This window comes from Microtus oregoni, unplaced genomic scaffold (genome assembly GCF_018167655.1).
Source record: "Microtus oregoni isolate MIOR12 unplaced genomic scaffold, Mior012 000029F_ref0000214, whole genome shotgun sequence".
NCBI classification, from domain to species: domain Eukaryota; kingdom Metazoa; phylum Chordata; class Mammalia; order Rodentia; family Cricetidae; genus Microtus; species Microtus oregoni.
In genome coordinates, this window is record NW_024543088.1 from 20,768,978 (window position 1) to 20,795,799 (window position 26,822).

Sequence of the window (26,822 nt, forward strand, 5' to 3'; positions counted from 1 at the left end):
TTCTCCCCGGCAATTTTGTCTACTTCCCTTAGCCAAGAGGATAACTATATGTTTTTCCTTGGGTTCACCTTCTTACTTAGCTTCTTTAGATTCACCTATTGTAGACTCCGTGACCCTTCTTTATGGCTAGAAACCAATTATGAGTGAGTACATCCCATGTTCATCTTTTTTGGTCTGGGATACCTCACTCAGGATAGTGTTTTCTATTTCCATCCATTTGCATGCAAAATTCGAGAAGTCATTGTTTTTTACCGCTGAGTAGTACTCTAATGTGTAGATATTCCATACTTTCTTCATCCATTCTTCCATTGAAGGGCATCTAGGTTGTTTCCAGGTTCTGGCTATTACAAATAATACTGCTATGAACATAGTTGAACAAATGCTTTTGTCATATGATAGGGAATCTCTTGGGTATATTCCCAAGAGTGGTATTGCTGGGTCCAGGGGTAGGTTGATCCCGAATTTCCTGAGAAACCGAAACACTGACTTCCATAGTGGTTGCACAAGATTGCATTCCCACCAGCAATGGATGAGGGTACCCGTTCCTCCACAGCCTCTCCAGCAAAGGTTATCCTTGGTGTTTTTGACTTTAGCCATTCTGACAGGTGTAAGATGATATCTCAAAGTTGTTTTGATTTGCATTTCCCTGATTGCTAAGGAAGTTGAGCATGACCTTAAGCGTCTTTTGGCCATTTGAAATTCTTCTGTTGAGAATTCTCTGTTCAGATCAGTGCCCCATTTTTTTAAATTGGGTTAATTAGCATTTTAAAGTCTAGTTTCTTGAGTTCTCTATATATTTTGGAGATCAGACCTTTGTCTGTTGCGGGGTTGGTGAAGATCTCCCAGTCAGTAGGTTGCCTTTGTGTCTTAGTGACAATGTCCTTTGCTTTGCAGAAGCTTCTCAGTTTTAGTAGGTCCCATTTATTCAATGTTGCTCTTAATGTCTGTGCTTCTGGGGTTATACATAGGAAGCGATCTCCTGTGCCCATCTGTTGTAGGGTATTTCCCACTTTCTCTTCTATCCTTTTCAGTGTGTTCGGGCTGATATTGAGGTCTTTAATCCATTTGGACTTGAGTTTTGTGCACGGTGAAAGATGTGGGTCTATTTTCATTCTTCTACAGGTTGACATCCAGTTGTGCCAGCACCATTTGTTGAAGATGCTTTCTTTCTTCCATTGTATACTTTTAGCTCCTTTATCAAAAAAGAGGTGTTCATAGGTTTGTGGGTTAAAATCCGGGTCTTCTATACGATTCCATTGGTCGACTTCTCTGTTTTTATGCCAGTACCACACTGTTTTCATTACTGTAGCTCTGTAATAGATTTGAAGTCAGGGATGGTAATGCCTCCAGAAGATCCTTTATTGTATAGGATTGTTTTGGCTATCCTGGGTTTTTTGTTTTTCCATATAAAGTTGATTATTGTCCTCTCCAGATCTGTGAAGAATTTTGATGGGATCTTGATGGGGATTGCATTGAATCTATAAATTGCCTTAGGTAGAATTGCCATTTTTACTATGTTGATCCTCCCAATCCAAGAGCAAGGGAGGTCCATCCATTTTTTGGTATCCTCTTCAATTTCTTTCTTCAATGCCTTAAAGTTCTTGTCAAATAGATCTTTCACTTCCTTGGTTAGATTTACCCCAAGATATTTAATGCTGTTTGTGGCTATCGTGAATGGTGAAGCTTCTCTGATTTCCCTCTCTGCTTCCATATCCTTTGTGTATAAGAGGGCGACTGATTTTTTGGAGTTGATCTTGTATCCTGCCACATTACTAAAGCTGTTTATCAGCTGTAAAAGTTCTTTGGTGGAGTTTTGGGGGTCGCTTAAGTACACTATCATATCATCTGCGAATAACGAAAGTTTAACTTCTTCCTTTCCAATTCGAATCCCCTTGATCCCATTATGTTGTCTTATTGCTATTGCTAGAACTTCAAGTACTATATTGAAGAGGTATGGCGAGAGTGGACATCCTTGTTGTGTTCCTGAGTTAAGCGGGATGGCTTTGAGTTTCTCTCCGTTTAATTTGATGTTAGCTGTCGGCTTGCTGTATATAGCTTTTATTATATTTAGGTATGACCCTTGTATCCCTAATCTCTCCAAGATTTTTAACATAAATGGATGTTGAATTTTGTCGAATGCTTTTTCAGCATCTAATGAGATGATCATGTGGTTATTTTCTTTCAGTTTATTTATATGCTGGATTACATTGATAGATTTTCGTATGTTGAACCAGCCCTGCATCTCAGGAATGAAGCCTACTTGATCATAATGGATAATTTTCCTAATGTGTTCTTGGATTTGGTTTGCCAGTATTTTGTTGAGGATTTTTGCGTCGATGTTCATGAGTGAGATTGGCCTGTAATTCTCTTTCCTGGTTTAGTCTTTGTGTGGTTTTGGTATCAGAGTAACTGTAGCTTCATAAAAGGAATTAGGTAGGTGGGCCCTTTGTTCGCGAACTAACCAAGCAGCGCAGAGTTTCCATCCGGGCACCGAGTGAAACCTCATTGTGGTGAGTGAGTGCTGAGGCAGCTGGGATCATACCTCAGCCCGCCCACACTTCCTGGCCATCCTACAGAGGCTATACTGCCCAAACCGCCTCTCTCTTCCTATCCCATTCAGCTTACATCCAGATCCACACGCCCCCTGTCTCCCTCCCTCCCTTCTTTGGGGCATAGCGCCTCCCTGCTCAGCCTGCTAGGGTGCTGGGACAGAACCCGAATCCGGAGGACAAAGGGGTGGCCGGTAGCTCCTTTGTTCCCATAGCCTGCCCGCAGCAAGCGGGGTGGGCCCTTTGTTCGCGAGCTAACCAAGCAGCGCAGAGTTTCGATCTGGGCACCGAGTGAAACATCATTGTGGTTAGTGAGTGCTAAGGCAGCTGGGATCATACCTCAGCCCGCCCACACTTCCTGGCCATCCTACAGGGGCTATACTGCCCAAACCGCCTCTCTCTTCCTATCCCATTCAGCTTACATCCAGATCCCCACGCCCCCTGTCTCCCTCCCTCCCTTCTTTGGGGCATAGCGCCTCCCTGCTCAGCCTGCTAGGGTGCTGGGACAGAACCCGAACCGGGAGGACAAAGGGGTGGCCGGTAGCTCCTTTGTTCCCATAGCCTGCCCTCAGCAAGCAGGGTGGGCCCTTTGTTCGCGAGCTAACCAAGCAGCACGGAGTTTCGATCTGGGCACCGAGTGAAACCTCACTGTGGAGAAACATCTCTGGGGAGTGACATCACTGGGAAGGTACATCAGTGGGCAAGAAGACCTGATCCTATAAAAGAAGATCCAAAGGGGAGTATTGGGAGGAAGAGATGGGCAGACGCCAATGCAGGAATTCTCCCAACAATCTGAAAAACAACACGAAACCACCAGAAGCCAGTGACCCCACAACAGGAGGACATGAACACCTTAATCAAGAAGAAGTAGAAAAAACTGACTTCATGAAAGTGATTGACACCCTTAAACAGCATATAAAAAACGCCCTTATAGAAATGGATGAGAAGTATAATAGAAAGTTCGAGGAATTGAGTAAATCAGTGAATGATACCCTAGGAAACCAAGAAAAAACAATCAAGCAGATAAAGGAAACAGTTCATGACTTGAAAACTGAAATGGAGGCAAAGAAGAAAACACAAACAGAGGGCCGACTGGACATGGAAAATCTAGGTAAACGAATAGAGACTACAGAATCAAGTATAACCAGCAGAATACAAGAGATAGAAGAAAGAATCTCAGATTCTGAGGATAACATAGAGAAAATAAACACTCTGATCAAAGAAAACAGCAAGTCCAATAAACTCTCATCACAAAACATTCAGGAAATATGGGACACAATAAAAAGACCAAACCTAAGAATAATTGGAGTAGAAGAAGGAGAAGAAGTGCAGCTCAACGGTACAGAAAATATACTTAATAAAATTATAGAAGAAAACTTTCCCAACCTGAAGACAGATGTACCTATGAAGGTTCAAGAAGCATACAGAACACCAAATAGGCTGGATCAAAAGAAAACATCCCCTCGCCATATAATAATCAAAACACAAAATATACAGAATAAAGAAAGAATATTAAGAGCCGCAAAGGAAAAAGGCCAAGTTACTTATAAAGGTAAACCTATCAGACTTACACCTGACTTCTCTATGGAAACCATGAAAGCCAGAAGGTCCTGGATAGATGTTCTCCAAAAACTAAGAGACCACGGATGCAAGCCCAGACTACTATATCCAGCCAAACTTTCATTCACTATAAATGGAGAAAACAAAATTTTCCAGGATAAAAACAAATTTAAACAATACGTAGCCACAAATCCAGCCTTACAGAAAATAATAGAAGGAAAATCACTAACCAAGGAGTCCAACAATGACCACAATAACGCAGACATCTAGAGACTCTTCACCAGCGCAAATCAAAGAAGGAAAACACACAAACCCTACTACTTAAAAAGTGACCGGAGTTAACAACCACTGGTCATTAATATCACTTAATATCAATGGGCTCAACTCACCTATAAAAAGGCACAGGCTAAGAGATTGGATACGAAAACAGGATCCAACATTCTGCTGTCTACAAGAAACACACCTCAACCACAAAGACAGGCACCTACTCAGAGTAAAGGGCTGGGAAAAGGCTTATCAAGCAAATGGACCTAAGAAACAATCAGGTGTGGCCATACTAATTTCTAACAAAGTTGACTTCAAACTTAAATCAATCAGAAGAGATGGAGAGGGACATTTTATACTCATAACAGGAACAATTCATCAGGAAGAAGTCTCAATCCTGAATATCTATGCCCCTAATATAAAAGCACCCACGTACGTAAAAGAAACATTACTAAAACTCAAGGCAGCCATCAAACCACACACACTAATAGTAGGAGACTTCAACACTCCTCTCTCACCAATGGACAGGTCAATCAGACAGAAACCAAACAGAGAAATTAGAGAATTAATGGAGGTAATGAAGCAAATGGACTTAACAGACATCTATAGATTATTCCACCCCAAGAGGAAAGAATATACCTTCTTCTCTGCAGCTCATGGAACCTTCTCGAAAATTGACCACATACTTGGTAACAAAGCGAACTTACACAGTTACAAAAAAATATTAGTAACCACCTGTGTCTTATCAGATCACCATGGATTAAAGTTAGAATTCAACAACAATGCTACCCCCAGAAAGCCTACAAACTCATGGAAACTGAACAGTCAACTACTGAACCATACCTGGATTAAGGAAGAAATAAAGAAAGAAATTAACGTCTTCCTTGAATTCAATGAAAATAAAGAAACAACATACTCGAACTTATGGGACACTATGAAAGCAGTCCTGAGAGGAAAGTTCATAGCACTAAGTGCCCACTTAAAGAAAACAGAGAAAGCACATATTGGAGACTTAACAGCCCACTTGAAAGCTCTAGAAAAAAAAGAAGCAGACTCACCTAGGAGGAGTAGAAGACTGGAAATAATCAAATTGAGGGCTGAAATCAACAAAATAGAAACACAGAAAACAATCCAAAGAATCAATGAAACAAAAAGCTGGTTCCTGGAGAAAATCAACAAGATTGATAAACCCCTATCCAAACTAATCAAACGAAAGAGAGAGAACACGCAAATTTATAAGATCAGAAATGAAAAGGGGGACATAACCACAGACACAGAGGAAATTCAGAGAGTCATTAGATCTTACTACAAAAGCCTGTATGCCACAAAACTGGAAAATGTAAAAGAAATGGACGCTTTTTTAGATAAATACCATTTACCAAAACTAAACCAGGACCAGGTGAACAATCTAAACAAACCTGTAAGTCGCGAAGAATTAGAAGCTGTTATCAAAAACCTCCCTACCAAAAAAAGCCCAGGACCAGATGGTTTCAATGCAGAATACTACCAGAACTTCCAAGAAGACCTAATACCTATACTCCTTAATGTATTCCACAATATAGAAACAGAAGGGTCATTACCAAATTCCTTTTATGAAGCCACAATTACTCTGATACCAAAACCACTCAAAGACTCAACCAGGAAAGAGAACTACAGGCCAATATCACTCATGAATATCGACGCAAAAATCCTCAACAAAATACTGGCAAATCGAATCCAAGAACACATCCGAAAAATTATCCATTATGATCAAGTAGGCTTCATTCCTGAGATGCAGGGCTGGTTCAACATACGAAAATCTATCAATGTAATCCAGCATATAAATAAACTGAAAGAAAAAAACCATATGATCATTTCATTAGATGCTGAAAAAGCATTTGACAAAATTCAACATCCATTTATGTTAAAAGTCTTGGAGAGATTAGGGATACAAGGGTCATACCTAAATATAATAAAAGCTATATACAGCAAGCCGACAGCTAACATCAAATTAAACGGAGAGAAACTCAAAGCCATCCCACTTAACTCAGGAACACGGCAAGGCTGTCCACTCTCGCCATACCTCTTCAATATAGTGCTTGAAGTTCTAGCAATAACAATAAGACAACATAATGGGATCAAGGGGATTCGAATTGGAAAGGAAGAAGTGAAACTTTCGTTATTTGCAGATGATATGATAGTGTACATAAGCGACCCCCAAAACTCCACCAAAGAACTTTTACAGCTGATAATCAGCTTTAGTAATGTGGCAGGATACAAGATCAACTCCAAAAAATCAGTCACCCTCTTATACACAAAGGATATGGAAGCAGAGAGGGAAATCAGAGAAGCTTCACCATTCACGATAGCCACAAACAGCATTAAATATCTTGGGGTAAATCTAACCAAGGAAGTGAAAGATCTATTTGACAAGAACTTTAAGGCATTGAAGAAAGAAATTGAAGAGGATACCAAAAAATGGATGGACCTCCCTTGCTCTTGGATTGGGAGGATCAACATAGTAAAAATGGCAATTCTACCAAAGGCAATTTATAGATTCAATGCAATCCCCATCAAGATCCCATCAAAATTCTTCACAGATCTGGAGAAGACAATAATCAACTTTATATGGAAAAACAAAAAACCCAGGATAGCCAAAACAATCCTATACAATAAAGGATCTTCTGGAGGCATTACCATCCCTGACTTCAAACTCTATTACAGAGCTACAGTAATGAAAACAGTGTGGTACTGGCATAAAAACAGAGAAGTCGACCAATGGAATCGTATAGAAGACCCGGATTTTATCCCACAAACCTATGAACACCTCATTTTCGATAAAGGAGCTAAAAGTATACAATGGAAGAAAGAAAGCATCTTCAACAAATGGTGCTGGCACAACTGGATGTCAACCTGTAGAAGAATGAAAATAGACCCATATCTCTCACCATGCACAAAACTCAAGTCCAAATGGATTAAAGACCTCAATATCAGCGTGAACACACTGAACCTGATAGAAGAGAAAGTGGGAAATACCCTACAACAAATGGGCACAGGAGATCGCTTCCTATGTATAACCCCAGAAGCACAGACATTAAGGGCAACATTGAATAAATGGGACCTACTTAAACTGAGAAGCTTCTGTAAAGCAAAGGACATGGTCACTAAGACACAAAGGCAACCTACCGACTCGGAGAAGATCTTCACCAACCCCGCAACAGACAAAGGTCTGATCTCCAAAATATATAGAGAACTCAAGAAACTAGACTTTAAAATGCTAATTAACCCAATTAAAAAATGGGGCACTGAACTGAACAGAGAATTCTCAACAGAAGAATTTCAAATGGCCAAAAGACACTTAAGGTCATGCTCAACTTCCTTAGCAATCAGGGAAATGCAAATCAAAACAACTTTGAGATATCATCTTACACCTGTCAGAATGGCTAAAGTCAAAAACACCAAGGATAACCTTTGCTGGAGAGGCTGTGGAGGAACGGGTACCCTCATCCATTGCTGGTGGGAATGCAATCTTGTGCAACCACTGTGGAAGTCAGTGTTTCGGTTTCTCAGGAAATTCGTGGTTCCCTACCCCTGGACCCAGCAATACCACTCTTGGGAATATACCCAAGAGATGCTCTATCAAATGACAAAAGCATTTGTTCAACTATGTTCATAGCAGTATTATTTGTAATAGCCAGAACCTGGAAACAACCTAGATGCCCTTCAATGGAAGAATGGATGAAGAAAGTATGGAATATATACACGCTAGAGTACTACGCTGCGGTAAAAAACAATGACTTCTCGAATTTTGCATGGAAATGGATGGAAATAGAAAACACTATCCTGAGTGAGGTGTCCCAGACCCAAAAAGATGAATATGTAATGTACTCACTCATAATTGGTTTCTAGCCATAAATAAGGACCACGGAGTCTACAATAGGTGAACCTAAAGAAGCTAAGGAAGAAGGTGAACCCAAGGAAAAACATATAGTTGTCCTCTTGGCTAAGGGAAGTAGACCAAATTTCTGGGGAGAAAATGGGATCTTGGGGGGGGGGTGGGATGGGGGTAAGGGGAGATGGGGAGAGAAAAGGTAGAAGGGAAGGAGGGGGGACCTGGGAAACATGAGAATTGGGATAAAGGAAAGGTGGATAGGGGAGCACGGAACCACAATTCTTAGTAAAGGGAGCCACTTTAGGGTGGGCAAGAGACTTGACCCTAGAGGGGCTCCCTAGTGCCCAAGATGATGTTCCCAGTTAGTTCCTTGGGCAGCTGAGGATTGGGAACCTGAAATGACCCTATCCTAGAGCAATACTGACGAATATCTTGCATATCAGCATAGAATCTTCATCTGGTGATGGATAGAGATAGAGACAGAGACCCACACAGGAGCACTGGACTGAGCTCCCAAGGTCCCAAGGAGGAGCAGAAGGAGGGAGAACATGAGCAAAGAATTCGGGACCACGAGGCATTCATCCACCCACTGAGACAGTGGAGCTGATCTATGGGGAGCTCACCAAGGCCAGCTGGACTGTGACTGAAAAAGCATGGGATAAAACCGGACTCTCTGAACATGGCGAACAATGAGGGCTGATGAGACACCAAGGACAATGGCAGGGGGTTTTGATCCTACTTAATGTGCTGGCTTTGTGGGAGCCTAGCCAGTTTGGATGTTCACCTTCCTAGATATGGACGGAGGGGGGAGGACCTAGGACTTAACACAGGGCAGGGAACCAGGACTGCTCTGTGGACTGGAGAGGGAGGGGGAGAGGAGTGGGGGGAGGGGGAGGAGGGTGGGAGGAGGGGGAGAAGGGTGGGAGGAGGGGGAGAAGGGTGGGAGGAGGGGAAGGGAAATGGGAGGCTGGGAGGAGGTGGAAACTTGTTTTTTGTTTATGTTTTTTTTTCTTCTTTTCGCAACAAAAAAATAAATAAAAAAAAATAGGAATTAGGTAATGACCCTTCTGTTTCTATATTGTGGAATACATTAAGGAGTATGGGTATTAGCTCTTTTTGGAAGTTCTGGTAGAATTCCGCATTGAAACCATCTGGTCCTGGGCTTTTTTTGGTAGGGAGGTTTTTGATAACAGCTTCTAATTCTTCGCGACCAACAGGTCTGTTTAGATTGTTCACCTGGTCCTGGTGTAACTTTGGTATATGGTATTTATCTAAAAAAGTGTCCACTTCTTTTACATTTTCCAGTTTTGTGTTATACAGGCTTTTGTAATAAGATCTGATGATTCTCTGAATTTCCTCTGTGTCTGTGGTTATGTCCCCCTTTTCATTTCTGATCTTATTAATTTGCGTATTCTCTCTCTGCCGTTTGATTAGTATGGATAGGGGTTTATCAATCTTGTTGATTTTCTCCAGGAACCAGCTTTTTGTTTCATTGATTCTTTGGATTGTTTTCTGTGTTTCTATTTTGTTGATTTCAGCCCTCAATTTGATTATTTCCAGTCTTCTACTCCTCCTAGGTGAGTCTGCTTCTTTTTTTTCTAGAGCTTTCAGGTGGGCTGTTAAGTCTTCAATATGTGCTTTCTCTGTTTTCTTTAAGTGGGCACTTAGTGCGATGAACTTTCCTCTTAGCACTGCTTTCATAGTGTCCCATAGGTTTGGATATGATGTGTCTTTATTTTCATTGAATTCAAGGAAGACTTTAATTTCTTTATTTCTTCCTTAATCCAGGTATGGTTCAGTAGTTGACTGTTCAGTGTCCATGAGTTTGTAGGCTTTCTGGGGCTAGCATTGTTGTTGAATTCTAACTTTAATCCATGGTGATCTGATAAGATGCTGTGGTTACTAATATTTTTTTGTAACTGTGTAAGTTCGCTTTGTTACCGAGTATGTGGTCAATTTTCGAGAAGGTTCCATGAGCTGCAGAGAAGAAGGTATATTCTTTCCTCTTTGGGTGGAATAATCTATAGATGTCTGTTAAGTCCATTTGCTTCATTACCTCCATTAAGTCTCTAATTTCTCTGTTAGGTTTCTGTTTGATTGACCTGTCCATTGGTGAGAGAGGAGTGTTGAAGTCTCCTACTATTAGTGTGTGTGGTTTGATGGCTGCCTTGAGTTTTAGTAATGTTTCTTTTACGTACGTGGGCGCTTTTATATTAGGGGCATAGATATTCAGGATTGAGACTTCATCCTGAGGAATTGTTCCTGGTATGAGTATAAAATGTCCCTCTCCATCTTTTCTGATTGATTTAAGTTTGAATTCAAGTTTGTTAGAAATTAGTATGGCCACACCTGCTTGTTTCTTAGGTCCATTTGCTTGATAAGCCTTTTCCCAGCCCTTTACTCTGAGTAGGTGCCTGTCTTTGTGGTTGAGGTGTGTTTCTTGTAGACAGCAGAATGTTGGATCCTGTTTTCGTATCCAATCCCTTAGCCTGTGCCTTTTTATAGGTGAGTTGAGCCCATTGACATTAAGTGATATTAATGACCAGTGGTTGTTAACTCCGGTCACTTTTTTAGTAGTAGGGTTTGTGTGTTTCCCTTCTTTGAGTTGCGCTGGTGAAAGGTCTCTAGATGACTGAGTTATTGTGGGCATTGTTGGACTCCTTGGTTAGTGATTTTCCTTCTATAATTTTCTGCAAGGCTGGATTTGTGGCTACGTATTGTTTAAATTTGTTTTTATCCTGGAAAATTTTGTTTTCTCCATTTATAGTGAACGAAAGCTTGGCTGGATATAGTAGTCTGGGCTTGCATCCATGATCTCTTAGTTTTTGCAGTACATCTATCCAGGACCTTCTGGCTTTCATGGTTTCCATAGAGAAGTCAGGTGTAAGTCTGATAGGTTTACCTTTATAAGTAACTTGGCCTTTTTCCTTTGCGGCTCTTAATATTCTTTCTTTATTCTGTATATTTTGTGTTTTGATTATTATATGGCGAGGGGATGTTTTTTTTTTGATCCAGCCTATTTGGTGTTCTGTATCCTTCTTGAACCTTCATAGGTACCTCTTTCTTCAGGTTGGGAAAATTTTCTTCTATAATTTTATTAAGTATATTTTCTGTACCGTTGAGCTGCACTTCTTCTCCTTCTTCTACTCCAATTATTCTTAGGTTTGGTCTTTCTAGTGTGTCCCATATTTCCTGAATGTTTTGTGATGAGAGTTTGTTGGTTTTGCTGTTTTCTTTGATCAGTGTGTTTATTTTTTCTATGGTATCTTCAGTGTCTGATATTATCTCTTCTATCTCTTGTAATCTGTTGTTAGTACTTGTCTCTGTCATTCCTGTTCGTTTACCCAGATTTTCCATCTCCATTCTTCCCTCAGTTTGTGCTTTCTTCATTGCTTCCATTTCATTCTTCATGTCTTTAACCGCTTCCCTAACCTGTTTGATTGCTTTTTCTTGTTTCTCTTGGTTTTCTTGCGTGTCTTTGAGCGATTTATTCATTTCCTCTACCTTTTTGTTTGTAATCTCTAATTGTTTATGGCAGTTTTTCACCTCCTGTTTAAGGTCCTCTATTATTTTCATATAGTTCACTTTTGAGTCGATTTCTTCTATTTCTTCAGGAGTAGGGTGTACAATTCTTATTTCGGGATCCCTGGGCTCTGTTGGTGTCATGTTGCCTTTCAGGTTGTTGGAGGAATTCTTGTATTGGTGCCTTCCCATCTCTTCCTTCAAATGGAGCCAGGAGAGGCCTGGTCTCTTGGTCCAGTCTTTGCTATCATTGACTTTCTGGGTATATCTCTTCAGTGTAGAAGCATGAACCGTTCCCTTCCCGATGGGATTCCTCAGCAACTAAACAGGGCCGCCGGTAGCCCAATGATCCAGGGCCAACAGGATGAATGGAGGAAGGGGGAGGGTGGTATCCAGGAGCGCGCAGGAAGCCTGGCGCTGGAGCTGAAGGTGCCTGGCTCCCTTACAGGGGACCCTGAGGCCTGCCTGGTAGGCAGGCACTCACAGCTCTGGGTGGGTTGCCTTAGTTTAGGAGCTTATACTGTAGTTGAGCACTGGTCCTAGCATACAGCAGGGCAGGGTTGGGGAGGGGTGCTGGGGGTGCTGGGTCGTGTGAAAGAAAGACAGCCCTGCAGAAGGAGCTGGGGGAGGGGGTTTGTGCTCTCTTCCGGGACAGTCCGCCCCTGGATAGCACACACTCACCCGTCCTGATGGGATTCCTCAGCAACTCTCTTAGCCTGTTCTTTATAGGTGAATTGAGTCTACTGAATTGAGTCACATGTTAATGACCAGTGATTGCTTTCCTGTTATTTGGGTGGTAGTGTTTGTGTGTTTCTTTTCTTTGGCGTTTGCTGGTGTGAGGTGTGAGGTTATCTGTTGCCTGTGTTTTCTTGGGTGCAGCTACCTTCCTTGGAGTTTTCCACTTAGTGCTTTCTGTAAGGTTGGATTTGTGGAAGGTTTAAAATTTGGTTTTGTCATTGAATGTTTTGTTTTCTCCATCTACGGTGATTGAAAACTTTGCTAGGTATAGTAGCTTGCATCCATGTTCTCCTAGTGTTTGTAGCTAGGACCTATTGGCTTTCAGAGTTTCCATTGAGAAGTCTTGTAATACTGATAGAATCATAGAAGAAAAATTTTCCAACCTAAAAAAAGATATGCCTATGAATGTACAAGAAGCTCACAGTACACAAATATGTTAATACCTAGTACTAGTGGTCAACTTCAACAAGGACTGTAAGGTGATAACAACTAGTTAACATTTACATTTATTTCTAGGATCCCCCCCCCCTTTTAGAAATCTCTACAAAATCCTTTGGTAATGAAAAGTGTATCACAATTTGTAATTTACATAATGGTAATTACTATCACTTTAGACATAGGCCAAGGAACATTAAAAATGTTTATGATTATGCTTGTACACCTGTTCCTCTCTGTAGAAAGGAGATGTGCTTGAACCTGTGTTAAGGCTTAACATCCACTGGAAGGATGCTCTATGAAGATGTACCATTTAGGAGAACATATAAGAAATCATGTTGATTTTTGTTTCAAAATTTATGCAAATAAATTTAAGATACTGTTTATTTGAACCCAAATAAAACTATTTTAGAAGTCAATACTTATATCTTATAAGTTTTGAAATTACCTATAAATGAGATTAGGGAATTTCTATTCTTTTAGGAAAATGAAATAATTCACATAAAGTTGCTTGATTAATGAGTTTCTTTGAAATCATAGGAAAACAATTCTTACTGCACAGCTAGAAGCGGTCTTTGTGAAAAAAATTGTGTATTACATTATTTCTAGGTCATGTGCCATGCACATTACTAAGGTATCCCAGATCACACTACCAACACTGCCCAAGGATCATGCCCCTTCTTTGTGGATGCCACATCTCCAGTGCCTTGTTTATTGCTTAGTATATGGCAGTCACTGAAGAAATACTGAGCAAATAAATTCTGGTTTTGAAAAGTTAGCTTTATGACTGAAATTTAAAGTGTTCTTCACTGTAACACCGAAGTTATTAAAAGAATGGAATCCATCACTAACCAGGATGATACATAGATGAGGATTAAGCTCTCCTTCTACAGACAGTATTCTGTCTGTTCACACTAAGTTTGAATATTTCCAGCCATCAGTAGTCTGGGCAGCAGAGATGTAGTTCAAAAGATTAATATTAATTTTTGTAGTGGTCACCTGAAACCAGATACTAGGTCAAATCATATGATGGTGTCTGTTGGATTATTTTAAGCAATGGGAACATCTCTACTAGGACCATAGGACCATCTTCAGAGTCTTTCACTCTTTAATTTGTTCTCCATAATAGTGAATATCTTCAAATGATTTAGTATTTTATGGAAAATACACAAAGCAAGCCCCCTGGTCCTAATATACTTGTCCTCTACTGCACTGTGCTCCCGTTCACCTGCTTTGTCAAGTACATTCAAGAGATCAGCTTCTCCATAAATACTAACATTTTCCTATAGCCATCCTCTACTATGGATCACAACCATACACAAACTGATTCCGAATTAGCCGTATCAGGAAGGCAGGCTTGGCTTTGCTACCAGGTCCAACTCCCAAGAGTTTCTATTCAGTGGTTTGGAGCCGGCCTCTCTCTGCTCTTCCATGCCTCGGCTCCCACCATCACCTTCAGGCCCATGTGGCCCCCTCAGGTCCTGAAATGCTGAGGGAGCAGGCCCAGGCCTAGCCACCAAGGCTTTCCTCAGACACCCCAGCTGCCACCAATTCTTTCTTCTATGAGTTACCTTGGTCTTATCACAGCAATAGAAAAATAACTAATACCGAAGTTGGTACCAGAGAGTGGGGTATTAATAGTTGCTGACAGTCCTAAGCTGGTAATAATTTTAGTTTGGTCTGGTTGGTTGGTTGTTGTTTTTCTTTTTTGATGTGTAAGACTTTGGGACTTTTGAAAAGTGGTCAAATGCTGTATGTAGTGCTTAATGGGCCAAACTAAGATAGAGAACAAAGATGTTAGTGCCAAGAACTAAATACACATCCACTGCTGTTGGGGTTCTAAATGGATTTGGTCACTTGGAAATTACTGAGAATCCTCAAAAAATAAAAAAAAAAATCTACCAGATGACCCAGCTATACCAGTCCATGGCATGTGCCCAAAGAAATTATCATCCGTTCTACAGATGTTTTCTCAGGCATTTTCATTGCTGCTCTATTCATAATAGCTAGGAAATGACAACAGCCAAGTGTCCTACAACTGACAAATGGATAATAAAAATGTGATAAATGTGCTCTGTAATATACTACTCAGCTGTAAAGAAAACTGGTATCACATACTTTGCAGGTAAATGGATTGAATGAGAAAAGATCCTATTGAGTGTGGTAATCCAGACCCAGAAAGAAATATATTTTCTCTTATTGGAGGCTTCTAGGTCCAAATTTTCACATGTGAGTACATATACTGCAAAATAAAACAGAGCTAATTACCAGGATAGGGAAAGGTGGTTGGGGAGCCAAAGAGAGGGTAAAATGTCAGCGTAAGAGTGACCATAAAGGAGAAATGGAAAGGATTGGTGATTAGGGTGGGAGAGGGAGATAAATACAGAGAGGAGGTCAAAGGAAAATAGCAGAATACTAGATATCTGGTAGCAGAAATTGAAACATGGGGCTCTTAGAGAAGGGGAGCAAGATAAATACAGGAGAAGGATGGAGGTTGGTAAAACAACCATAAGAATGTTTTTTAAAAAACCACAAAGAATCATACAATTAACTATTTACTTAAACACACACACACACGTTAGTCAGTATATAAATATATAGTGTTAATGAGAATTTTATCGTTTGCAAAAGCAGTGCTCCCCTAAGAACCGAAGGCCACCTAACTAAGGCGCCAGTGCCAGATATGAGAAGCCCTCTTTTGAGCTGTTGGTCAGAGCTCTCAAGAGACCCTTAAAACATACAGCCTAGTGATGTTGCCCTTTGTTCCCGCCCAGAGTGTAATTCCCTATTGATGAAGACACCAAACTCTTCAGAAAAAGATCTCTGAGACCTGTTAACTGAACTGACTTGAACATTCCCTTTCTGCAGTCTAACTTCCATGGTCATGCAAGCTTCACAGGAAGGAGACAACCTACACAATCTTAACCCAGCTTGATACCTACGAACCCTCAACAATAACCAGCAGGGTATGATAACCCTACAAACTCACTATTGACAAACATACCTTAGTGCTAACCACAAGCTCTCCAATTGATTTTAAGACCCATACATCAAAAGGAATACCATACCTTGTAGAGGAAAACTTCCTAACTACTCAATCCTAGAGAAATTATGGTTATTTAGGAGAATGTACAGCCACTAAACCAGAATAATCTGTAACAACTAAAAACATGATTTTATACTCATTGATAAGTATAGTCATCATCCTTCATCAATGAACTTCCCTTTGCAACAGATGGAGACCACTACACAGAACCACAATCAATCAAACCACAGGGTTGTGTAGTCCACACTCCCACACCCCAGTGAAAGTTGAGTAAGAGAAGGTGGAAAGATTGTAAGGGCCAGAGAACCAGGGAATTTGCTGTGAGATTGTGCCTCCAAGTAATAACAGAAGCATTTCCCAAAATGTCTCACCAACATGTATGGACTAGCAAAAACCCAAGGACTCAAACCTAAATAAAAACACCTCAACCAAAGAATGATGAGGGTAGGAGAAATAGCCTTCCTCATGAGGAGCACACACTTATTATTGGCGACCCAAAACCAATTGTCAAACCTAAAAACATGCATACAAGAAAGATTATATAGTCTGAGCAGGTTGGGTTTATGTACGTAGAAATATATATGTATATAAATGAATGTGTGCAGGAGTGAGAAAAGAGGCCATGGTTTGAAAGAGAACCAGGCAGAGTACATGGGAGGGATTGAGACGAAAAAAGGGTAAGGGAAAGTGATGTAAGGATAATCTCAAGAAATAATTTTTTAAAAATCACAAGGCTAGACAGTTCTGAAATCTATGAAGCAGGAAACCCTAATAAAAGGGGTAAAATTCTAGATATATCTGGGTCAGAGAAATTAAACCAATAGATCCAAAATGTAAACAGACCTTTAGAAAAAAATTGAGAACTAATCAACTGATACTTAAGCCGTCCTTTAAATCCCAGTTTATAGAGAATAGGGCACATCTGCTTCCTTCCCAAGCAGCTTAGAGTGTTGTAATCCAGAAATTTTATTTATTTTAATTGTGAAAAATATGGAGTCTCCCTTTATAATCTGACTGGTAGCATGGACATTATCTGTGGTAATAGAGTTGGTTGCTCACTCCTGGACTCTTAAAATGGTTAAGTCCTAAAATGTTAGATTGCAAAATCACTCACCCAGAAAAAAATACTACAACACGAAGGATATGAAAACTTACTACACCCTTTAAAACATCTGCAGAGCAGCAGCGTGGAGCTCATGGGGACCAGCAGGGCTGTAGCTTGAATGACTGATCTCTACCTCCAAGGAGCTTGGCCACCACAGAGCATATTCTGTCTCTGAGAAGCTCACCATGATTGCAAAACAACTCTGTGTCCAAACAGAAATCAAACAAAAAAGCGCTCTCATCTGCAGGATTCAGGGTCCTGAATGGCCCCCTGTAGTGAACACCACTCCTCTGGCGTGCCATGGCAACAGTGGACACACAAGAAGGGATACAGGTTACTGATACCAGGCTGCCTGTCCCACTAGAGCCCTCCACAAGGAACCAGAGACAAGGACGGCACAGGGTGCTGTAACAAGACTTGTGCTTTATTGTGGGAGATATGAGGAACATCGGTGGGCAGCAGAAGCTGGGCTTTGTTCCTGGTCCTTACCACACAGCCCTTGACCTCCATAATAAATAGGGACAGACTCTGCACAGATGCCCCTCCAGCCCCGGAACAGGAGCCTACTGTGTAAGGGGCCTCATGCCCAGCCTGGCACTGAATCCGTCCCAGTGGTGGTGGTCATGGGCATCTCCATTCTTGCCAGGCAGCTTCCGTGCAGGCTGATGAGGCTTCTGTCATCCTAGCACTTGTCCCCATCCTCCTGCTCCGAGGAGTCCACGAGGCTGCTCAGCTTGTTCCCAGGTTGCCCTCTCTGGAGGAGGTCTGCTTTGGCAGCTCCCCTGTCCAGGTACACTTTGTACATGGGGTTCCCATGTAGGGAAGCAGGTGGTGCTCACTGTGAACACAGTCAGCTTGTCCAAAACCAGCAGCAGAAACCAGATGAAGTTGAGCAAGGATTGAAAGAAGGTCCCCTTGGTGGACGGGACCTTCTGTGTGCACCTTGTAAAGACCCCGTGGGCACCTTTCTTGTTTTTCAAACAGAGAAACAGTTGTACACAGCCTGGGCCATGAACTCACCCACCCGCTTCAGAAGCCTTGTGTAGTAGAGTACCTGTCCGTCATGTTGGACAAGCCCTTGCCCTCAGTGGGGGGCAGGAAGTAATACTGAGACTTACAGTAGTATTGCAGACCCACAGCATGAGGGGCTGGTGGAAGCTGGGATGGCCCAGTTTCCCAGATCCTCCACTGGACCACTTCAGAGCTCTGGCCACCAACACTACTTACTCTTGCGAATTTAGATCCGTCAAAGTGAACACTGTAGCTGGCTCTACAATTCTCTAACAGTTCATCAGCTATATACACTGTTACCTTCCCCAGGGATTCGAGGACCGGCAGGGTCAGGTCAGCCTGGACTGCTCTGCTGGCCATGACCGAAGAATAGAAATACTCCTGAGTACCTGAGATCTCAGGATTCTGAATGTTTGTTTCCGGACATGTATCTGAAGAAGAGCATTCAGTACATCTCGTCTGCCTGAGATCTCAGGATTCTGAATGTTTGTTTCCGGACATGTATCTGAAGAAGAGCATCTGGTACATCTCGTGTGCCTCGTGGTAGTCGCCCTTCTGGATGCTTGTACACAGTTGCCCTCCATGTGGTGGGGGCATCTTTCTGGGTGATCAAAACCAATACCATGGGCCTCTGCACTGTTCAGAACTGGTGCTGTGGCAGGCGATGTTGGCGGAGCCTCCTTGCTCCCTTCCCTGTGGCCACTACATGCACTCTACCAGAACTGATTTGTTTTCTTAGCAGAAGCTACTATTGATGGCTACTTCCCCATCTGCCTGTATCACTGTGGGAAACACTACTTTCCCAGATAACACAGCAGTGCTGAGCTTCATTCTTCATCTATAGTTCAGAGATGTGCAAATTTGCAACATTTTTTGAGGCTTCTCTGGATCCAGAGAATGTAATGGGGATTCTAGGCCCCAGTGACTTGTTTGAGTCTTTGCAGTAGCACAGGAAAACCCTGGGAGGGCTCTCCTGCATCTGTTGGTACCAGTAAATGTTGTTATCGCCAATGCCGATGTCACTCCTCAGGGCACAGAGGAGGAGGGTGTTTCTGTCAATACAGTCTGAGAAAAGGAATCTGCGAAAGCAGAAACCACAGTGAACAGCAGAGTTGAGGTATAGCATTTTGGGGATCTGAACCAGAAGGGCTTACTGAGTTTAGGAGTTCTCCCCAGGACTCTGTCCGTACCTGTACATTGAGATGGAAAAATGAAGATGAGGGGAGTTCAAGCCATGGCAGGCACAACACACCTTCTTCTCAGACCGGGGTCTTCTGTCTGGGCTGTCTCATTATCTCATCATCTGGACCCCATAGAAGAAGAGGTGCTAGTCAAGCAAATGAGTTCTCACTAACTCCTCCTAGTGGTTGGTTCAGTGTGGGCTCCTGAAAGAGCAAGCCAGGTGAAGTGAATTACTTTCTCCCATGGAATATAAAGTAGATGGTAAAACACTCAAGCCTGTGTGCAAAGACCTTTTTCAGATCCACAGGAGAGCGAGCAGCTGCTGATTCCTCACAAATTGGAGGACTCAGTCAGCCATGGGCCCCATGTCTGTTAGGCTTACCGCACATGGGCCCCTGTCCTGCAGAAACTCCAGAGAGACTCAGCACACTCCTGTAAGTCCCAGAGCAGCCATCACTTCCACAGTTGTTCACTATATCAGTGCTGCTGTGGGTTTCAGACTTACATTTCAGATGCATGAAAGGAAAACTACAGGGAGCATGGCGATGTGTTCTAATGGAGCCATCGCTGATGCATTTCCTGATGAATGTGGACAGGGACAGCACACGGCAGTCAACACAGGAGAGCTTGGGACCCACCCAGGAGCTGAGGATGACAAACCCTGAACAGAGACAATGAGTCTGACAATATGAACAATCTGTTGCCTTTAATGGATCAAGGATGATTAGATCTGTCTTTGTTTTAGAAGAGGAGGCACTTGTTCAGAATGCTGTGTGTGAAAGGGGGTTCACGCAGCATGACACAGCATGGCCTAGAATGTAGATCAAATACCAACACAGCGTCTGCAGCTGGCAGGCAGAGGGCAGAACCAGGCAATATGCTAAGACGTCATGGGTGGTTTTCAGGCAAATGTGATACTTTATCAAAATGCTGCCTGTTGTTTCTTCTGACATTAGACACCCTACTCTGATAGATGTTATGGGCTGAACTTGCGCAGAAGGGGCCTTGAAGAATGCATTTGCCCAAGGCTGATACAGTCCAACAGCTGAGAACCAGGGAAAGGCTGAAATGGGACAGACCTTGAAGGTGCAGCAGTGATGCAGTAAGCAGGGGTTGCAAAAAGAGGAGATGGTGCAGGGTACAAGATGGGTCGTAGGCCGTGAATTAGGAAATGAAGCAGGACCCTTGTGAGCCCTGCTGCTAAAGCTCGGCTTCCATGGTAGCCTGAGGAGTAGCTAGGTAGGCTTTCAGCTTTGGGGAGTCCTAGCAGTAATCACTAGCTCTGGCTGACTCCTTTCACCCTGGGCTCTGACAGGACAGGAAGACAGCACTGCTGAGTCTCCTCAGTGAGCACAGGGTGAGCTCTAATCTGACAGGACAGGAGGACAGCACTGCTGAGTCTCCTCAGTGAGCACAGGGTGAGCTCTAATCTGACAGGACAGGAGGACAGCACTGCTGAGTCTCCTCAGTGAGCACAGGGTGGGCTCTAACAGGATCATCAGTCACCACAGCACACAGCCCTCAGAATCCAGCTGGATTCTACTAGATCATATCCTTTGATCTTCCGAAAAGATTGCCACATCCAGAAGAAATCTTTAACACTCTTACAAAAATAAAGGAAATATACATTCTTAACTCTCCCACAGAGAATACCATCAGATTATTTCATTGGTGTGTGATTTACTATGAAGATATATATGTGGGGTTCCTCACAGCATTCATTATTAAGGGAACATATTCCAGTAACTATCAAGTGAATTTACTGCACTACAGTCTCCACTTTTTGCCTATACAATAGTCTGCCCCATGCATGATCAGACACTCATTTATGAGATTCCTGCACTTATTTCACTGTCTGTATGTTTCGCTAGTCGATGTACAAATTTCAAATCCATCATTCTTCTCCTACACCACTGCATCCAATTCCCACCACTTTGTCTCAGCCAGCAACAGCAGAGACACTATGTCCCTGGACACACTTGCTGTGCTGAGCAGGAAATCAGGTAGGTGAACTTCAATCTCCTTCCCATCCTCCAATCCCAGTTCCCAGTCTTATTCTCAGCTTTAGAGCAGGCCACCTGTTCTGGACTTTCCTTTTTTTCTGTCCCCATTCCTGGGAAAGTAAACAAATCCTCATTCTCAGCCTTCTCTTCATTCCATCCCTTTGTCTTGGTCACCTTCACTGGGACAGTCTGTCACTGCAGCCCTTCTGGCCATGCTGACCATGGAAGCAAATAGGCAATCTTCCCTCTCCTTCTGTCCTCCATTTTCAAACACTCGGTCTCATCCCTAACCCTGTGCTGGATAGGGACTTGATTTCACCCTCTTTCTCCAACTCCCTGGGGACTTTAGAGATCCAGATGGCTGACCAAACTTTTCTCCCTCCTTGTGTATCTGCCGAGACACTTGCCAGTCTAGCTCATCCTACTCTTTCCTGCAATCTTCCAATACTAGAAACACTGCCCACCTGAAACCACCAGTGGCCATACCTGGGAGAGACTTAGAGCACTCTCTATAAGCTACCACAGCCACTGCACCCCTCCAAAAATTCTGAGAGAGCAACACAAACTAAGGGAGGAAAAACCTACCCAACAGACAGGCAAGACCAGATATCAACTACTGGAAGTGAAATCCTTCTAAGCCCAGATGTCTGGATGTCAGCATGAGGACAGAATCAAAACAGCCCCAACAGCGTGTCTCCACTAGAGTTCATCAGTAGGACGTCAGTAGTTCCCGAGCAAGGCAAACAGCTGACACACAGAACAAGGACTTCAAAATAGCTATTATGAAAATGGTCAAGGACCTTAGGAGGACATGAATGAATGTGTTAATGGAAATCTTTGGAACACAAGCAATGGATCTGAATGAAGAAGACAGGTCAAGGCTACACATGAAAGAAGAATCAATGAAGACAAGTGGAACCAAGGGAGAACTGGAAATAGACTGGAGCAAGAACCCTAGACGGAAGATTTCCTGACAGAATATAAGAGATGGAAGCAAAAATCTCAGATATTGAAGACAAGATAGAAGAAAATGGATTTCCCAGTCAATAACAGTGTTAAATCTAATAAAACTTCAAGCACAAAGCACCAGAAAAATTGGGATATTCTATAAAGGCCAAATCCATGATTAAGGGGAATAGAAGGAGAAGAAAGCAAGATCAAAGAAACAGGAACTGTTTCCGATAAAATCATAGAAGAAAACTTCCCTAACCTAAAGATTGAGTTTCTTATTAAGGTAAAAGAAGCATACAGAACTCCAAATAGACTAGATCATTGAACAAATCATACTTGGCACAATATAATCACAACAATAAAACAAAGAATGTTCAAGGGTATAATAAAAACATCAAGCAACATATAATGGCAGGAATTATTAGAATAAAATGATGACTGACATACTAATACTGACTATCATTATGACTAGGGTGAGCAAGGCACCATATAGGACTCGGTCAAGATTTCATCTACATGATGTAGCCAATGAAGTGTATTCCAGACAATTGATAAGCTGTCACAAAGAACCATACTCCTATTGACCAGGACAGGACCATCAGCCTCTGCAGAGGAGAGCGCTCAATTGGGATTGTTGGTGTAGATCAAGGCCACAATACAGAAACTCATCATCTACCACAAGGAGATGCACATTGGACACAAATTCACTACACCTGACTGATCTCAAGATTAGACCCCTGAAAAGCATGTCAGCTGGCTTGCCCCTGGTGACCCAGGAAGATGCTCCCTATATGTATGGTGGACAGAAGACTGCAGGCAGCTCACTCAACAAGGCTGCACACAATACCACTGGCCGTCATCTGCAGCTCCTTGGCAATCAGGTTTCCTTCTAAACTAGAGCCTGATGATGGCTCTGGGCTCAAAGATGTTCCAAGTTTGTTGACTTTTTCTGGGCAGTGATGTTTCCCAGTCCTTTTAGGCACTGTTTACCCATTTCCAGTACAAACACCTATCTTGCTGTTTACTCAAAGTCAAGGAATTCCCCATGGGGACATCTGTCTGAATAATCATTGGATGGGACAACAGCACCTTGGGGCATGAAAGATGAAGGCTTGAACATAAGCAGATGTTACCAGATCAATCCAAGCCTCGGTCAAGCAGAAAGAGGAAGAGGCTCCTGAAAACATGTGGCTTCTCTTCTCTGCAGCCACACCCTGTCTGAGCACCTTAGGACGAGAGCAGATTCCTCAGGCAGCACTCACCTGCTGCAGCTTGGAGCAAGCTGGAACCCATGAGGAAGATAGGGTCGTCTTCTCGGGGTACCCATGCACCATTTGCTCCTAACCTCCTCTTCAGGGGAATTTTGCTCCTCTCCTTCTTGGTTGTGGACCCTGTCACCACCCACACATTCATCCCTTACTTTTCTGCTCTCGGAATGGAATTTCCTCTGGATAAATCACCTCTTCCCCATCCAGACGCAAGCCCTTTCTTCTGCCCTCTCTCACTGCTTTTATCCCTTGACATGTCCCACTTGCCCCACTCCTCCTTCCCCCTCCTCTTCCTGTGCCTCCTTACCACCTAAGAGGAAAGCATGCAAGCACTTCTTTACATGTGCTCATCGATTCTGTTGATGGAAGTGAGGGGAGAAGGAGATGGGGACCCAGAGTCATCTGGGACACTTAACTTTTCTCATGTGGACTCGGAGCGGGATGGATGCCTTGTCATCGCCCAGGATGATGTGAGAGGATTCTTTGTTCAGCTACTTCTTCTGGGGACAAATGAAGTTCACCCTTGCACCCAATAGGAGAGGAGGGGTACAGAGCTCATGCCCTGGTGGCTGGAGCTGTCTATCAGGTAGAGGTTTGGGGCACACCTCCTTTCATGTTCTGGCCTGACTTGCTCCAGAAGCTGTTATGCCCCAACCAGGCCGAACACAGACCCGGGGTTTAGGGACCCCGGGTCAGGGCCGCATCGTCAGCCCTTGAAAAGAGAGAAACAAAGGACTGTTTTAGTGACATTGACATAGAAAGACTTAGCAAAAAGCTGATCTGAGGAACCAGAGTTCTCCACAGACTTCTTCTTCCCTTCCTAAACTGTTACCCTTTGAAAGTCTTTTTTTTCCCCTCCAGTTTCCCTGCATCCGCAAGCCCTGCCAGCAATCTCTGCTGTCTGCTTTTGTCACAACTATGCTAGACTCTTCATGAATAGGATTCAGTGTGAAAGCTCCTTTTGGGGTTCCAGACATCTTAATGTTTGGGTCCTGTAAATGGCTGAAGCCTGCCCATGGCAAAGTACCATCAAAAAATCAGCTCAAATCATATGTGAATAACTGGCCTCACCCACTCCATTTCCTTAAAACTGCATTTCCCATTCTTTGTTGTTACTCACCTGGATGTTGTATCTTTTGTCTTTGGCATGCAGAGGCAGCAGAAAAACCTTTGAAAAAGGTTTCTCTTGGCCTTCACCTTAGCCTTCTCAGAAGTCCCGTCAGATCTTAGGTTTGCAGCATTTTCTGCTGTCTCGGGTGTCTCTAATGCCTTCATATCAGCATCCTGTGGGGCAGAATTCGCAGGTGAGTTAAGATCTGATGTATAAATCAGGGGAGCTGGACTTAGAGAAGCCCTTGCTAGTTTTTTCATTTATCTCCTGGCCTTTCTTTACCTCGGGTTCTGTCAGGAATGTTGGCAGGGCCAGCTCACTCCATCTTCTCCTCAAAGGAAATCGAGGGAGGGTGAGGCGATGGGAAAGCCTCCTGGAGTAGCAGACCTGTGGATGATATTTGCTTTTCCACCTGTAGATATGATGTTTCTGAAACAATAAGTCGTTTTTGGCTAAGGTCTCATAAAATCTATTTGGCACAGCTGTGTCACAATTCTCTTCGGCCATTATGTGAGTGAGTGAGCAGGTTGCGTTTACGAGACTTGAAATGGAGTACTCCGAAGCTGATTTTCGGCATGCTTGTAAACTGTCATCAGTGAAATCGACACAAAATAATTTATCTGCTATGTCCTCCATCTTTTCTGGTGGGGAATGGCTCTGCAACAAGATGCTAGAAATAAAAAAGAGCAAAATCAGCACTAGGAGACAAAGTTATAACTATCAGTTTGTACGTCAAGAAATCAAAAGTCTCACAAGCATCTTAATGATGCATCTTAGTGGTCAAAGATGCAAAAAACAAACAAACAAAGCACAACATTCCAACCTCAAAACTGTTATGAGAAAGTGTAAAAAAGAACAGAGCTAGAGATAACTTGGCAGTTGAAACAAAGAGCTGGTCCTTTGAAAGGATGAACAAATCTGACAACCCTTGACATGAACCCCCAAAGGAAGATACATATTGTTGAAATGTGAGACAGGAAAGAGATGAGTAAGATCCATGGGAACTCTAGGAGCTAAGACAAAACCTTGTACTCCAAAGTGTTGACAATCCTCAAAGAAAGAGATTGCTAAATTCATGGACCAGACACAATAAGAGATATAAGATGTTACCGAATATGCACCACCAGCTGCCTTCCCACTGCTGCACCTGGGTATGATGATGAACTGAGGAGCTCGTGAAATGTGCTAAGATCCATATGAGTACAAGATTGAAAGAGAATAAGTCTCTTAGTATAAGGACAGCCCAGGACCAAAGATTGCATAAAGAAACATATCTTCTGTCTTTAAAAACAATGGAGATCAATGATCCACAGGCTACATCACCAGAGACAAAAAAGATCGTTTAAAATACCTAAGAGTACATCCTATGTTCCTCTTTTTGGGTACTCACTCATATTTGTTTTCTAGCCATAAATAAAGGACATTGAGCTTATAATTCATGTTCCTAGAGAAGCTAAATAAGAAGGTGAATCCAAAGACAAACATACAGGCATCCTCATGAATATTAACCTTCATCAGGCGATGAAAGGAGACAGAGACAGAGACCCACATGGGAGCACCGGACAGAAATCTCAAGGTCCAAATCAGGAGCTGAAGGAGACGGAGCACAAGCAAGGAACTCAGGATCACGAGGGGAGCAACCACACACTAAGACAATGGGGATGTTCTATTGGGATCTCACCAAGGCCAGCTGGCCTAGGTCTGAAAAAGCATGGGATAAATCCGGACTAGCTGAACATAGCGGACAATGAGGAATACTGAGAATTCAAGAACAATTGCAGTGGGTTTTTGATCCTACTGCACGTACTGGCTTTGTGGGAGCCTAGGCAGTTTGAATGCTCACCTTACGAGACCTGGATAGAGGTGGGCAGTCCTTGGGCTTCCCACAGGTCAGGGAACCCTGATTGCTCTTCGAGCAGATGAGGGAGGGGGACTTGATCGGGGGAGGGGGAGGGAAATGGGAAGCGGTTGCGGGGACGAGGCAGAAATCCTTAATAAATAAATAAATTTAAATAAAAAAAATACCCAAGAGATGCCCGATCATATGACAAGGGCATTTGTTCAACTATGTTCATTGCAGCACTGTTTGTAATAGCCAGAACCTGGAAACAACCTAGATGTCCTTCAATGGAAGAATGGATGAAGAAAGTGTGGAATATATACACATTAGAGTACTACACAGTGGTACAAAACAATGACTTCCTGA

General features: G+C 42.7%; 1 pseudogene; it reads right to left on the bottom strand.

The window, feature by feature from the left end:
- Positions 1 to 17,767: 17,767 nt before the first annotated feature.
- LOC121464809 lies at positions 17,768 to 18,528 on the bottom strand (annotated as a pseudogene).
- Positions 18,529 to 26,822: the final 8,294 nt, after the last annotated feature.